At 44.8% G+C, this 13,918-nt stretch overlaps 1 non-coding gene across 1 annotated transcript; it reads left to right on the forward strand.

Moving 5' to 3' along the window:
* The first annotated feature begins 717 nt into the window (after positions 1 to 717).
* Trnag-acc lies at positions 718 to 791 on the forward strand. The gene has a single exon. It is a non-coding gene; the product is annotated as a tRNA-Gly (tRNA).
* The last annotated feature ends 13,127 nt before the right edge of the window (positions 792 to 13,918 follow it).

Here is a 13,918-nt window from a genome sequence, read left to right on the forward strand (position 1 = left end):
GTGATTAAAAAAAAAAAATCAGGCCTCAAGGATCATGCTATTGGATTGGGGAAGAAAGGCATCTTCCCAACGAAAATATGGCAAAGACAATGTGAAGTGAACGAGACAGGCCCTCCTCCACCTAGCAGTCCTCTCCTGTTGGATTTCCTATGAGGATTTAAAAGGAAAGAAATACCACTTACTGCTGCATCATTTGGGAAGGGAGGTTTGAGCTGGGCCTTTAAGCAAGGCAGGATCTGGGCCTTTAGAGTGCAGGAGTGGCATTCCAGGTGAAAGAAGAGGCGCAGGAGGGTGGAAAGCCCTGGCACCCAAGGGGAACATGAGTGAGTTCCACTGCAGCAGGTTATGTGAAGCCAGCCCACGGCAGACCAGTGTGGAAACAGGCTGTGCCAGGCTGCAGGCATCTAGACTTTGCCCACAGGAGATGTGGAACCACAGCAGGTATCTGAGAGGGTGCTGGCCAGCTCTGGGCTTCAGAGAGAGAGTCATGGCAGTGGTGGGGACCGGCTTGGAGCTGGGCAGCCTGGAGCAAGCAGGGCCAGTTGGAAACTTCTCAGGGCCAGTTGGAAACTGAGGTTTGGGCTGGGGCTATTGATTTATAGAAATGGGTGGAGTCAGGGGGAGAGGAGAAGGGGCTAAAAGTGGGCTTCCGAGAAATAGCAGGAGGAGCAAGTCCTACCACAGAGAAGGTACTCAATGACATTAAGTCTCCAGAGAGCTGGGGTATAGCTCAGTGGTAGAGTGCTTGCCCACCATGCACGAGGCCCTGGGTTCAATCCCCAGTACCAATTATTCCCCCCCTAAAATAGAACACCCCACATATAATTTAAGTCTACAGAGAAGTTGAGGAAGGTAGAGGAAGGAGAATCTGAAGAAACTTGCTTGAGGAGCCTGGGAAGGTGAAACCTGGTTTCAAATGGTGAGAATGAGCCCCAGGGCACAGGAGCAGGGGAATGGAAGGCAGGTGTGTTGGGAGTGAAGGTAGACTCATGCTCACGGCATGGGGGTAAGTTGTGGGGAGCAGTCTTGGGGGATAAATGGCCTCAGTTTGCCTTTGGATTCAAATTGAGGCTGTTCACCTGGGCTTCCGTGTCCCGCGGTGGCCTTCTCCTTCCTGTCTCTAGCACCAGCTCCCACTCTCCCTGCTGCCCTGGGCATCTCCTGCATTTTCTCAGGCCTGCCAAGATGGTCCCGGCCTGGGCCCTGTTCCAGCTCCTCCATCTTCCCTCAGTTTCTTACCTGGTGAGCTCCCCTGTATCATGCAGCTCTCACTTGGAATTCATGAAGGACTTCCTGACCAGGCAGTCAAGAGGGCCACCCAGTGTCTATCACATGGCCTGTTTTCCTGTCTCTGAATTGTATGCATCACCCCTTGATGTTTTTGTTTGCCCCTTTATCAGTGTCTGATCTCTCTCTCTTTGGGAGGTGTAACTTCATTGGGGCGGAGACCTCTTCTGTTCATGATAGTATTCTTTACACCTGGCATATGATAGGAGCTCAATTAAATGTTTGCTGAATGAAGAAATGAACACCGTTTTCAACAATATATGAGAAAGCAAGAGGCAAGTCTAGAGGGGCTGGGGACATAGCTCAGTTGGTAGAGTGCTTGCCTTGCATGCATAAGGCCCTGGGTTCAATCCCCCAGCAAGACACACACACACACACAACACACACACACACACACAGAGGCAAGTCTAGGTGGATAAGATGTATTTTGATGCAGAGAAAAAAATTGAGGAAATCGAGCCATTTTCCATTGAAAATCAGGAAGTAAAATAACATCTAGAAAGCAAGGGGGTAGGGATGTAGATCTCTGGGTATGTCCAAAGGAAATGAAATCAGTATTTCAAATAGACATCAGCACTCCCATGTCCCTTGCTGTGTTATTCATAATAGCTGAGATATGGAATTACCATGTGTCCATCAACGGATGAGTGGATAAAGAAAATGTGATCTCTCTCTCTCTCTCTCTCTCTCTCTCTCTCTCTCTCCCCTATCTATCTATATAGACCCAGTGCAGTACTAGTTAGCTACTGAAAGGAAAATCTTGTCATTTGTGACGGCATGGGTGAACCTGGAGGACATTTGGCTAAGCAGAATAAACCAGGCACAGAAAGACAGACACTTCCTATTTGTGGAATCTAAAAGAGTTGAACTCCCAGGAGCAGGCACTGGGTTGGTGGGTTGCTGGGTGAGGGTCAGTGGGCAGAGTGGGGAGATGTTGGTGAAAGGGTGGGCAGTTTTAGATAGGATGAGTAAGTTTAAAGATCTAATGTCGGCATGGTGACCACGGTCAGCAATACCGAATACTTCAGAATTGCTAAGAGTAGATCTTAAATGTTCTCATCACAAAAGATGATAAAAAATGTGAGGTTAATTACCTTGAACTTAATCATTCCATATTATACAGAATAGATCAAAACATCACATTATACATTGTAGGCATACAGTTTTTGCTTGTTATTAAAAAAAGAAGTGAGGGGGTGGAATTGTGGCTCAGAATGCATCTCAGAGGAATGTCCTGGGAGCTCTAAGAGGAAGTAGAGCAAAGGAGGAGAAGCTGGGGTGCCACGCCCTGAACCCCCACCCTGGGAATGGAGAAGAAGGTTCTTAGGATTCTCAGTACAATTGGGCCAGCAGGAAGTTAGAAGTTCTCCCTCCCGCCTCTTTCTGGGGTCCTTTTGTAAGGCCACATGAAATCACAGCCGTGCTTAGCATTTACCACGAGCTGACGCGGTGATAAATCTTTGCGTGCTTCGCACATTTCATCAGCTCATTTCAGGGACCTCTGAAGTGGGGGCTGTGCATATTCCCCTTGGGAATGAGAAAATTGAGGGTTAGAGTGGTTAAACGACCATCAGTGGAGGTGCCAGAACCGTCCCAAGCCTGACTCCAGTGACCCTGTTTCAGCCCCTGGCTCCAGGGTCTGTGCTTTCCAAAATCCAGTTGGGGCGGGCTGTGGGTTGTCCAGGCTGCTCCCCCAGGGGTACCGGTTTCAAGTCACAGCGAATTAAAGTGTGAATGAAGAGAGAAGGGGCATTAGCCCCACCCAGCCGACTCCAAGCTGGGGGCTGGCGGAGCACAGGAATAAAGGTCTTCTCATCATTACCTTTCCTTCAGGTGTTAAATAGGACTCAGCTGGGGTCTGTCAGGTCACTGCCCCCTTTTCAAGGACAGCTTTGCAATCACCTTTGCTGCTGTCTATGATAATTGATCCACTCAACTTTTCCCACAATCTCTCAGGTCAATTTTACTAATTTTTTTTTTTTTTCTAGGAAGGTTACCGGGCAGCACAGCGCCCTTCATTGACCTAGACGTGTCTGTGATTCTCTGAAACTCTACTGCTTTCTCAGTCTTGGTTTTTCTTTCTCCTTCTTTATTGTGTTAGGTTTAGAAGAAACCTTGGAAAAAAAGAAAAAATTGAGTTAGGCTTTAGAACACTAAATGGTAGGCACTGACTTTCCAGGTTTAGAAGAAGTTTATCTATTTTGTTGATCTTTTCAAAGAACAGATTTTAAATTTACTTATTTTTTTTTGTCTTTTCTTCACCTTCATGCCCTAGCTTCTTAATTTATTATTTTTATTTGGGATTTCTTAAAACAAGTATTAAGTACATATTTTATAAATATTTTAAATTTAATATTTTACAGGTAATATATTTGCATATATTTTAAACTGCATCTGAGTCACTTTTTTTTCCATGACCTATAGATTTTGGTTTCATATTTCCAGGATAATTGGAGTATCTGGGTATCCAAGGGTATGCCAGTCAAGTGTTCTTTCATGAGCTACACCCCTAGCCTCCACCTTTGGTTGTCTTGATTCCCAAGATTAATTATAGATATATACAGATATATAGATATATATAGATATATAGATATAGCTATAGATATATATAGATATATAGATATATATAGGTTATATATAGGTATATATAGGTATATATAGATATATATAGGTATATATAGACATATACCATATATATCTCCCATTTTTAAGTAAAGACCTTTCTTTGTATTCAAATTTTATTGGATTATTATCAGATTATATAGCCTGTAGACCTCAACTTTTTTAAAAAAATCTTTTTGCACATTCTTGGTGCCCAAATACATAACTAAATTTTATAATTTGTTAATGGATATATTTTAAAAAATCTCCAATTGAAATATGTAATTGAAATATCTATCACTAAAAATGTAGATAACTGAAAGCAATATTGATTCACTTCTAAAAAAATGCATTAACATCTCTCATAATTACATGTTAATGAAGTTCTTGCTCTTCCAGATAGTTTTTGATCTATGTATTTAGGTGCTATGATGTTTGGACCTTTTGGCTTATTGACTGTTTCAGTTCCTTCACAAAAGTATATAATATTACACATATCTCTATTTTGTTTGGTCAGTTTTTCTATAACTAATTAAAATGCCCTGGTGTTAATGTGACTCTTTTTGAAATTAGCTTAGGTTACTCTGCTCCCATCATGTGATACTTTGCCTTTGGGATTGATTGTTCTAAGGCTGTGTATCCCATATGTGAGTCTATCAATGTAGTCTATAAAAATTCATGGTACTTTTTGCCATTTGGGAGGCTGAGGGGATTTATTTATCCATTCCCAGTGTGCTCCAATTGGACTTTAATTACAACCAAGTGATTTTCTTCATTATAAAAGAAAATGCATACTTTTCTATTGGGCCTAAGTTGCAGTTCCAGTCTATCTAGGACCTCCAGACTTACCTGCCCCACTTCAATATCTTCCAGACACCAGCACAAATCCACGGGCAAGAGAGTATTCAGTAGGAATGCATTGGATGTCCACTGAAAAATGTTATGCTTTGAAAAGAAGAAATAATGTAGATACATATTTTCAGACCATTGGATTTTCAACCAGAGCATTGGAGTGCCTTGTTGATTTATGAAAACAAATGTTTTTCTCATTTCTAAGCCAATTTTTAGTAATTTGAGGTATAAATGTAGGAAAAACTAAGGTTGCAAGACGGGGGAGGATGAGTCTTTTCCTGTTATGAGAAAGTGCTGTTGACTGCCAGGCTGTATACGATAACAAATATTTACACAATACCTAGTGAAGGTATGGATTACCAAGTACTCTTTATTACATGGGCATTCATTGATTGACTCAAAAATATTGATTGATGGTCTGCTATATATCTGTTTCCAGATAGAGGCTTGTGATGGACAACTGGACTCCAGCTATTGTTCTGAGTGTGAATAATTACATGGTTAGCTCAGTGCCTTCAGATGCTGAAATTTATCCTGAGAAGTTTCTGAGTTGCTTTAAAACCAAAAGTGTTTGGGGAACTACAGAGGATTCATGTTTTCCTTTTCTTCTTCCTTCTCCTTTTCTTTTCCACCCCTCTTTTACTATTGTAGGAAAATTGAAATAGAAGGAAAAATAAATTAATTTCATAAGTGGTCACTTTCTGGAATACTTTCATTTATGTAATGTTTCCTAATCGTTAAGAAAAACCCATCAATTTTAGGCTGAATCTTAATGATACCTGTATTGTTTGCACTTACCCTAAAAGTTAAAGTGCTTCCCTTAACGTATCTCATTTACTCGCTAGCATAACTTGACCATTGAACATTAAGAATTGTTTTGGAACAATAAATTAAGTCAGGTTGTGGTGAAACAAAATTAGCAAAATTTGAGTTGAGGTGGGAAATTGAATCATGGGATTTAGGGGCCAGTTTGCGGGTTTACTATCTGCAGATTCTGCTCTTGACCAGGTGGGGGCAGCAGAGAGCTGACTGAGGGCCACCAAGTGGAGGCCAGGACTTGTCCTTGGAGTCCAAGGCAGGAATAGAAGAGGCAATGAGTTAGGAGAATCAAGGTTTTGACTCTGCATCTGAGAAGAAGGGAGGAAAGCGATAGAGTTAGAAACACCACCAAGATCAGAACTCAGGGGAAGCAGGAAGTGAAGTAGGACACAGAGTCAAAGAGCTTGGTGGCGATAGCAGAGACAGCAGAACAGACAGGAAGGTGAGGGTGGGCAGTGAACAGCCAGGGAAGCCAGCCTGCTTTCCAGAGCCCTCCCAACATGGTGGTCGAGATCCCAATTCCATCTTGCTTGGTCCTTGCCAGGGGCTAGAAGGAAATTCTCCTTCAAAGAATAGCCTGACACTTACAAGAAACAGCCCCCTGGGAGACATCCTGCCTGGGAGACATCCTGCAGCCATCTATCTCCCTGAGACATCCTGCGGCCATCTGTCTTCCTGAAACATCCTGAGGTTATCTCACCTTGTGAAGACATCCAGCAACTGCCGATAAGAGAGCTTCCCCATCCTCAGCATATAAATACCCCTGGGTGAACAATAAAAGTTTGCAGCTTGATCAGAACTCCTGTCTTGCTGTCATCCCTCGTGTCTCTTGTCCCTTCATTCCTTCATTCCTCCCCACCTAGGTTCGCCGCCATCGTTGATGTGTCAGAGCAACGACTCTGAAAGAACTGACATGTGAAAAGCTGGCCACCACTCTCCTCGAGCTTGGATTATAATGAAAGTTCTTGTTCCAGCAACAAACATTAAATAAGTTGAGAACACTTGGGATGACTTGGTCCCCATTAGGGAGTGGTGATGAAGTTTTGCTTGGGCTTTTAATCCTGGTTACTGCAAAGGAAGAAAGCCCACGATATCCTCCCATCCATCTTTTGGAAGAATTTTTACAATCACCAATGAAATACAGTCTGGTGCTCCTGTTTACTTAATGGTCTACTATACTCGAAGCATCATGCTCTCCCTGTGTGGTCTTGTCATAATTATCTTCAAATGGTGCTAATTAACAGAGCCAACACGCATGCAGCCGTCCCTTCCCTGACTTGGCACCTTGCATGGTGCATTTAGCATCCCCCGTGGGCAGGCATTCGGAGAGCCCTCATTGCACCCCCCTGTCTTTCTCTTACCACTCCTCTAAGCTGCCTCACCAGAGAAGCTGCCATCCAATGGAGAAGAGCACCGAGTCCTAGCAGATGGCAGCTTATCTCAAGGCACGTCCATCCCCCCAAGTCCCAGCAGAAGAAAAAGGCTTTTGGATAGTTCCTCTGACCTAATTATAACAGCGTTGGAATTGTGCAAGACAATTTGGAAATTGGGAGAGTCTGGAGAAAAACAAAGGGGAACACAAGGGAGTTCTTGGAAAAAAAAGAAAAATTTGAGTTAAACACTAAACTGTAGGTACGGACTTTCTTGAGAAAATGGGTGGAAAGTTCTTGATGAGGGACGACACCATGAACTATTCATTGGCTCTACTCTTAGGAGTGGCTGAGGCAGCTCAACTGTGACTCCCTTGATCAGAATGATCAACCTTTTCCTGCCTTTATTTCCTTTTCTGTAAAAGGGGAATTAAAGACCTTGATGACATGATTCCAAAAGATTTTAAAGATATGAATGGAGATTACTGCTGGGCTTGGTGGCACACATTTGTAATCCCAGTGATTTGGGAGGCTGAGGCAAGAAGATTGCAAGTTCAAAGCCAGCCTCAGCAACTTAGTGAGGCCCTGTCTCAAAATTAAAAAATAAAATAAAAAGGGTTGGGAATGTGGTTCAGTGTTTAAGTGCACCAGGGTTCAATCACAGGTACTAAAATAAAATAAAATAAAATAAAATAAAATAAAATAAAATAAAATAAAATGGAGATTACTGACTGATGCATAGTTCTCTGAGAGGGTTCTTGTGAATGAATGTCAACACCAAGAGCATTTTATTAATGAAGTTCAGTGTGTCTTTGGAGAATAAACAGCCTGCCAGGAGAAGTATTGACTTAGTTTGCATTGTTCTATTGCTTGGTTTGTAAATCTTTTGAGTGATCACACAGTTCTTTTTCTCTTTTGTTCAAAATAGTCTTTAAAAAGCTGAATATAGACTTCAGTCCCTGCTGGTTTTGTTCTTTTTCACTTGGCAAAGGTTGAATGATTTTATTTTTCCTTTGGCCTGTGCCTCTTAGCGGCTTGAAATGAGCATTTTTTTTTTCCTGTTGTTTGTTTACCTCTTCACCCACGTTGTCAATAATAGAGTCGCGCTGGGAACGGCGTGCACAGTGTGATTTCAGAAGGGAGTTTGCAGAGGGAGGAGGACTTGGTAAAAAATTTGGAATATTGCACTGTCAAAGTTTTTTCTCCCCCCCCCCCCCCAAATGCTAGAATTGTTTCTCAGGAGTTTTTCTTCTTTCTCTAATAGAAACTCCTGCATTCTCTTGAGTGGTGTTGTTAAACATGGTAAATGTGTTTAAAAGATCATGAAACATGTGTTAACACAAATGTAACGAAAGAAGCAGGAAGTAAGTGGACAGACACAGTGACAGGAGGAGCTGGCTCTGTGATGGCTTGACTGTGTGTGGGGGGTCCATGCACGGGGCTGAATGGGACAGGTTTGTAGGAACGGTGAGAAAATATGAATTAAAATGAGTGGTTTTCCACTCTCATTGGCACATTAGAATCTCATGGAAGATTTAAAACCATGTTAATGTCCACATTTCTCCCCAGAAATCAGAACACCCGAGCATGTGGGTGAGGCATAGATGTTTGAATGTCTCCTTAGTTGTGCGGCCAGGGCTGGGAATTACTGATAACCCACAGAAATGAGCTTCTTATGAGGTCTTCACAGAAGGGGTCTCAGCCTGGCTGCAGATATCTGTCTGCCCAACGCTAACCTGTGGGTTTCATCTAATCTTGATGGGACTTTTCTTTTGGCAATGGTCCCATGATATCTGGCCCTTCCTGACTTTAAACAGTTTTTCTCCAGTTGAACTCCTGGAGCATTTAGGATAGAATAAAAATGCCAACAGAAGTGGAATGAAATAGAGGGATGAATTGCTTTTCATGAACTTTTTTTTTCTCAGAGGTTCTTAGCAGCCGTGGACTGGTTGCTTTTGAGCGTGGATGACATATCTGTTTTGTATCTCAAAGGCACTGCCTTCAGCCTCAGAGCCACTGTCCTCTCCATGTGATTCAAAGAGTTACATGTGTCAAAGGATGCCGCATGTCCAAAACACGATACGCTTCTTTCTTTTGGTGTGGCCTAGAAGTCCCTTATTGAAAAGGTCTCCTGTTAGCTTGGACATGTCCTTTACAGGCAGATAGACCAGTCAGTTTGGTTGGCATCTGCTAGTCTGTTATATCCGCCTGTTAATTTAGCTTATGTCTGTTAGAGCTCAGGAGAAGGGGACTCAGGAGAGGTGACTGTGTTGGGGTCAAGACAGAGGCGACAGTCAAGGGCACAGAAGGCAAACTCTGCGTGGCAGGTCACAGGCAAGACAGGGATCGGGGCAGCTAAATGAAGGGAAGAGATGCCACCGTCCTGGATGAGTAAGCTAGGGTCACCAGCTCTGAAGATTAAATGCCCGCTAGGTGTTTCAGACTTCCAAACCCTTTGCCAACTTAACGTGTCTGGCTGCCTAACTGGTGCCTCAGATTTAACATGTCTGAAACTAGATTCTGGAACCCTTTTTCCCCTTAAACCTGTACCTGCAGGGAACCTCTTTTCTCAGTAAGCGACATCTTCCTATCAGGGTCCTGGAGGCCAAAGACCTTGGGGTAGCGTGCTGGCCTCCTCTCTTTTCCTCCAGGCATCTGACCTATCAGCAGTCCTGTTGGCTCCACCTTTCAGATGTACCCAGCGTGTAAGTACTGGGCACCACCGAGCACCACTGCCTGGTCCAAGCACCGGCACTTGTCTCCGGGTGCTGTGTGTTGGATGTTGGTGTCCCTCTCGAATTTATGTGGAGCCCTGGTGAATGTGATAAATGCCCTTATAGGAGAGATGTGAGAGTCGGCTTCCTCTCTTTGCCCTCTGCCATGTGAGGATACAAGAAGACAGGCACCTTCAAACAAGAAAGCAGGCCCTTCCCAGACACTGGGTTGGTTTGCACCTTGATATGGACTTCCAGCCTGTGAGAAATGCATTTCTGTGGCTTACGCCACTCAGTCTGTGCTGTTTGTTACAACAGCCCCAGTGGCCTAAGACAACTGCGTGGTTGCAATGTCCTCTCCCGTCTCCCCACTCACACGCCCATGTGTCCTAGTCAGTTACCGTGGCCTGGTAAAATGCAGGTTGGATCATGCCTGCTCACCAGCCTCCAGTGCCTTCCCACTGTGCTCGGAGCAGGTCATCCACTCTTCTTTGAGGACCTCTGGGGCCCACATGACCTGGTGCGCCTCTTTCTCTTCCACCTCCTCCTTGTTCTTTCCTTACTGGGGCCACAGCAGCCGCACTTGCTGCTTCTCTCTCTCCCAGTTATACCTGGGACACTCTGCCCTTTGTACTTGCTCCTACTCTGAGCGGTTATGTGCCCAGAAAGAGCTTCCTCCGGGATGGCTACTTGTCTTCTCAGTCTGTGTGATCTAGAGTCACCATGTCACCCCTTGTCCCAGCCTCCCTGTCTCCATGCCCTGTTCATCTTCACCTGAGTGCCGTTGTGTTGTCATTTGTCCTTCTCTCTATTTTATTTATTGGTCATTGTCTTAGCTTGGGCTGCTAGGACAAATACCATAAACAGGGAGGCTTAAAAAATGTAAATCTATTTGTCACAGTTTTGGAAGCTGGAAGTCAGAGATCAGGGTGCTGCCTGGACTGCCTCTGGTAAGGGCGCTTCTGCGTTGCCCAGGACTGTGTCCTCGCTGTGTCTTAACGTGGCAGAAGGAGCTGCAGAGCTCTCTGGGGTAGGTCTTCTTTGTAAGGGTACTAATCTCATCAAGAGGACCCCACCCTCCGGGCCTAGCTACCTCCGAAGGCCCTGTCTCCTAACACCATCATGTCGGGGGTTTGGGTTCCAGTGTATGAATTTTGGGGGACACAAACTTTCTGTCCATAACAGTTACTGTTTCTGCTTCTCACTTTCCCGGCATGTGCCCTCTGTGAGGCCAGGGAGTTTTGCCCCTTTTGTCTGCTGCTGTGTCCCCAACACCTAGGTCAATGCTTGGCATGTTGTAGGTGCTCAATAAATAACTTTGTGTTGAAAAAATGAACTGGTCTCTCACATAATCTCTAAGATCCTTCCCAGTGGCCAGGTCTGCCTAGCTCCCTTGTAACCAAGTCTCAGCCTTGGGTCCTCATGAGCCACTTGGGGAGAACTGGAGATTCTCATAGTCTATTGCATGGTTCTCTCACTCTCACTGCCCACTGGAGCCCTGCCAACTGCCCAGGATGGCTGCTGGCCACTTCCTTGTCCTTGATTATTCAGCCAGTTGGGGTCTTGGTGTGGACTCCTTCACTCAGCCCTCACGCCCCCTCTGTCCCTTCTTCTGTGGCCCCATCTGCTGGCTGAGACCTCACCTGAGCGCACCTTCTTATTTTTCATTTAAATAAATACCCCCAGCCCCCACCAACTGCCCAGCTCCTGGAATTACAGTACATTGGTCCAGCCCAGTCCTGCGTGAGCTTCTGTTTGCATGATTCCTGTGCAGCCGACCATGTAAATACCAATTCTTTCTAAGGCCGCACTGGGGTGTGAGGTGGGAAAAACGCCTCAGGGCAATTGTACTGAGTCTCTCTGAAGTGACTAATGGGACTCTGTGGCCAGAGTGTCATGCTGCTGGTGGGGGTGGGGCAGTGGCAGGTGGGCAGGGTCCCACGGGGCTGTGCCTGAGGCTCTGTTGATCCTGTCAGATAGAAGCCTCTGGAAGCATGAGTGCCTGTGGAAACTAGACGCTGTTCCTGGACTATTTCACAACACTTTTCTCCAGGAAAAAGTAGGGGGGAAAAGAAAGCCTCATTCTCCTGATCCCCAATGTTACATAACTTCGTATTTCTCTTGCTGGTTGAAATAACTATCCTTTCTCTGCCTGAATAAACAGCACACCAGCTCTGTGGGACGGGCGGCTTCCTCTACCCTGGTGCTTCCGAGGGGCTGGTGGCTTTGTTGGTTTAGTGGTGGCCACAGCTGGACGTGGAGCAGCGTCTGCCTTCACGCCTCCTTCCTGAAGCACAAACGCTGCCCAAACACCTTTTAAACGTCTCAACTCAGAACAAACAAGGCCCTACCTCTGGCACTTGCGGGGACTCCTGAAGACCTGCTCCCCGTGAGCTGTGGAGGCCGTGAAGCTGGACGTCTGCTGTTGCAGCGCACACAGGGCCAAGTGCAAAACTCGGCAGCAGGCATTGGAAGCAGGTTCAGAGTCTGGAGTTGCAAACACAGGCGTGGACTCTGTCATGGGGGGACGGCGGATACCTTGGTGCTGTGTTCAGCCCTTACTTCCTAGCCTAGGTTTTCTTATTTTTATGTTGCATCTCACACCTGAATGACTCTTTGTGTAACTGGTGGCTCAGCTCGTTCATACCTTTGTCTTTATTTCCTACATGAGAAAAATAAAAAGCCCCCGACTGGCCCAACAGACACAGGCACTGCCCTATGCTAAGGCTGACTTTTGCCTCTTCCATTTCCTCAAGTATAAAGCTTCTTAGGTGGGAAAGGCCGACAGAGGGGGACCCCTGTGGGGCTAGGTCCATGTGTCATTCTTTCTGAATCTTGGGGCCAGTTCATACCACAACGTGGTAACTGCTGAGAAGACCTAAAGTTTTGAAAATCAGGATCTCTTTGGAGTTTTACCAGTGAGATTTTCAAAACTGAGAAATGACCATTCCAATTTCTTTGAGAAAATGTGGGTTGTAAAATTGTAACAACTTGGTAAAAGGCACTAATTTGGAAAGGAAAAGTGAGGCATAGGCAATGTTTACAAACTGTGAAGGAACAATAACAATATATGTTGCATTGTATTAAATGTTGACTTTACAGTGAGAAACCCAGTTCCTTTGCTTCTTAATCTTGTTTGGGCTTCCTTAAGAATTTGATAGTTTCCAGACTCTCCCTTCAGAAAAATACACATGTGCTTATGTACCCAAAAGTTCAGGATTTCAGGGGGGTTTTAAATGCCCTGGAACTACCCATGTGGATGTTTGTTTTGGAGGGTGGAATAAGCAAACCAGAGGACAGTTCCCAGTGGAACACAGAATGGTTTTATGAAAGGGAAATATCTTTGCCTAGTAACCAGCTAAAATATAATAGTTGTGAAGAAAATGCCAATGAGATAACTCAAAATCACATTTATATTATTATCTGTTTTAAGCACTCTTTACATTTCTGGTGATCCAGTAATCTAAATGCTCTTTATTTGCTTTGATTTTCTTGTTCTACTTAATGCCTGTACTGTGCAACTTAACTGTCCTATCTCTGGTGTAATTATCTAATTTTGTCCTTGGTTTCTTACGTTTTGTCTTTTGCTTGTCCCTTCAAGGACCTTGAAGGTACTGGGACTGGGGGAAAAGTAGATTCCAGTATAGGTTTTGGTATCACAGAGGAAGCTTTCCAAGCCCAGCAGGGCTACACTTGGGGTTAGGCTATGCAGTACCCCCACATGTGGCCAACTCTTTTCCTGCTGCTTGGAGAGCAAGGTGAATGTCAGTCTCCTTGGTCACTGAGGATAGCGGAGGGAAGCAGATGGTGGAGGGACTGGAGTTTCTTCCCCTTCAATCCAGATTGAAATGTATTTGAATGAAAAACAAATTAAAAAAAGATATGTTCACCAGGCATTGTGTGGTTTACTGCATAGATCTAGGTGGAGTAAGACATATTCCCAGGTAAACTGCAATCAGTTGGTGGTAGGAGGTGTGGAAGGTACAACTCAGGGCCAGACTGAATCTTCCTAAGAGTGCCATTGAGTATTCTTTAAAAGTGTGCTCTGGCCAGGCACAGTGGCCACTTTTTTTACACTGGGTGTAATCCCAGTGGCTCTGGAGGCTGAGGCAGGAGGATCACGAGTTTAAAGCCAGCCTCAGCAATAGTGCTGAGGCACTGAGCAACTCAGTGAGACTCTGTCTCTAAATAAAATTCAAAACAAGGCTGAGGAGGTAGCTCAGTGGTCAAGTGCTCCTGAGTTCAATCTCCAGTACCAAAAAAAAAAAAAAAAAG

The sequence above is a fragment of the Marmota marmota genome, unplaced genomic scaffold (assembly GCF_001458135.2).
Source record: "Marmota marmota marmota unplaced genomic scaffold, marMar, whole genome shotgun sequence".
Classification (NCBI taxonomy): Eukaryota; Metazoa; Chordata; class Mammalia; order Rodentia; family Sciuridae; genus Marmota; species Marmota marmota.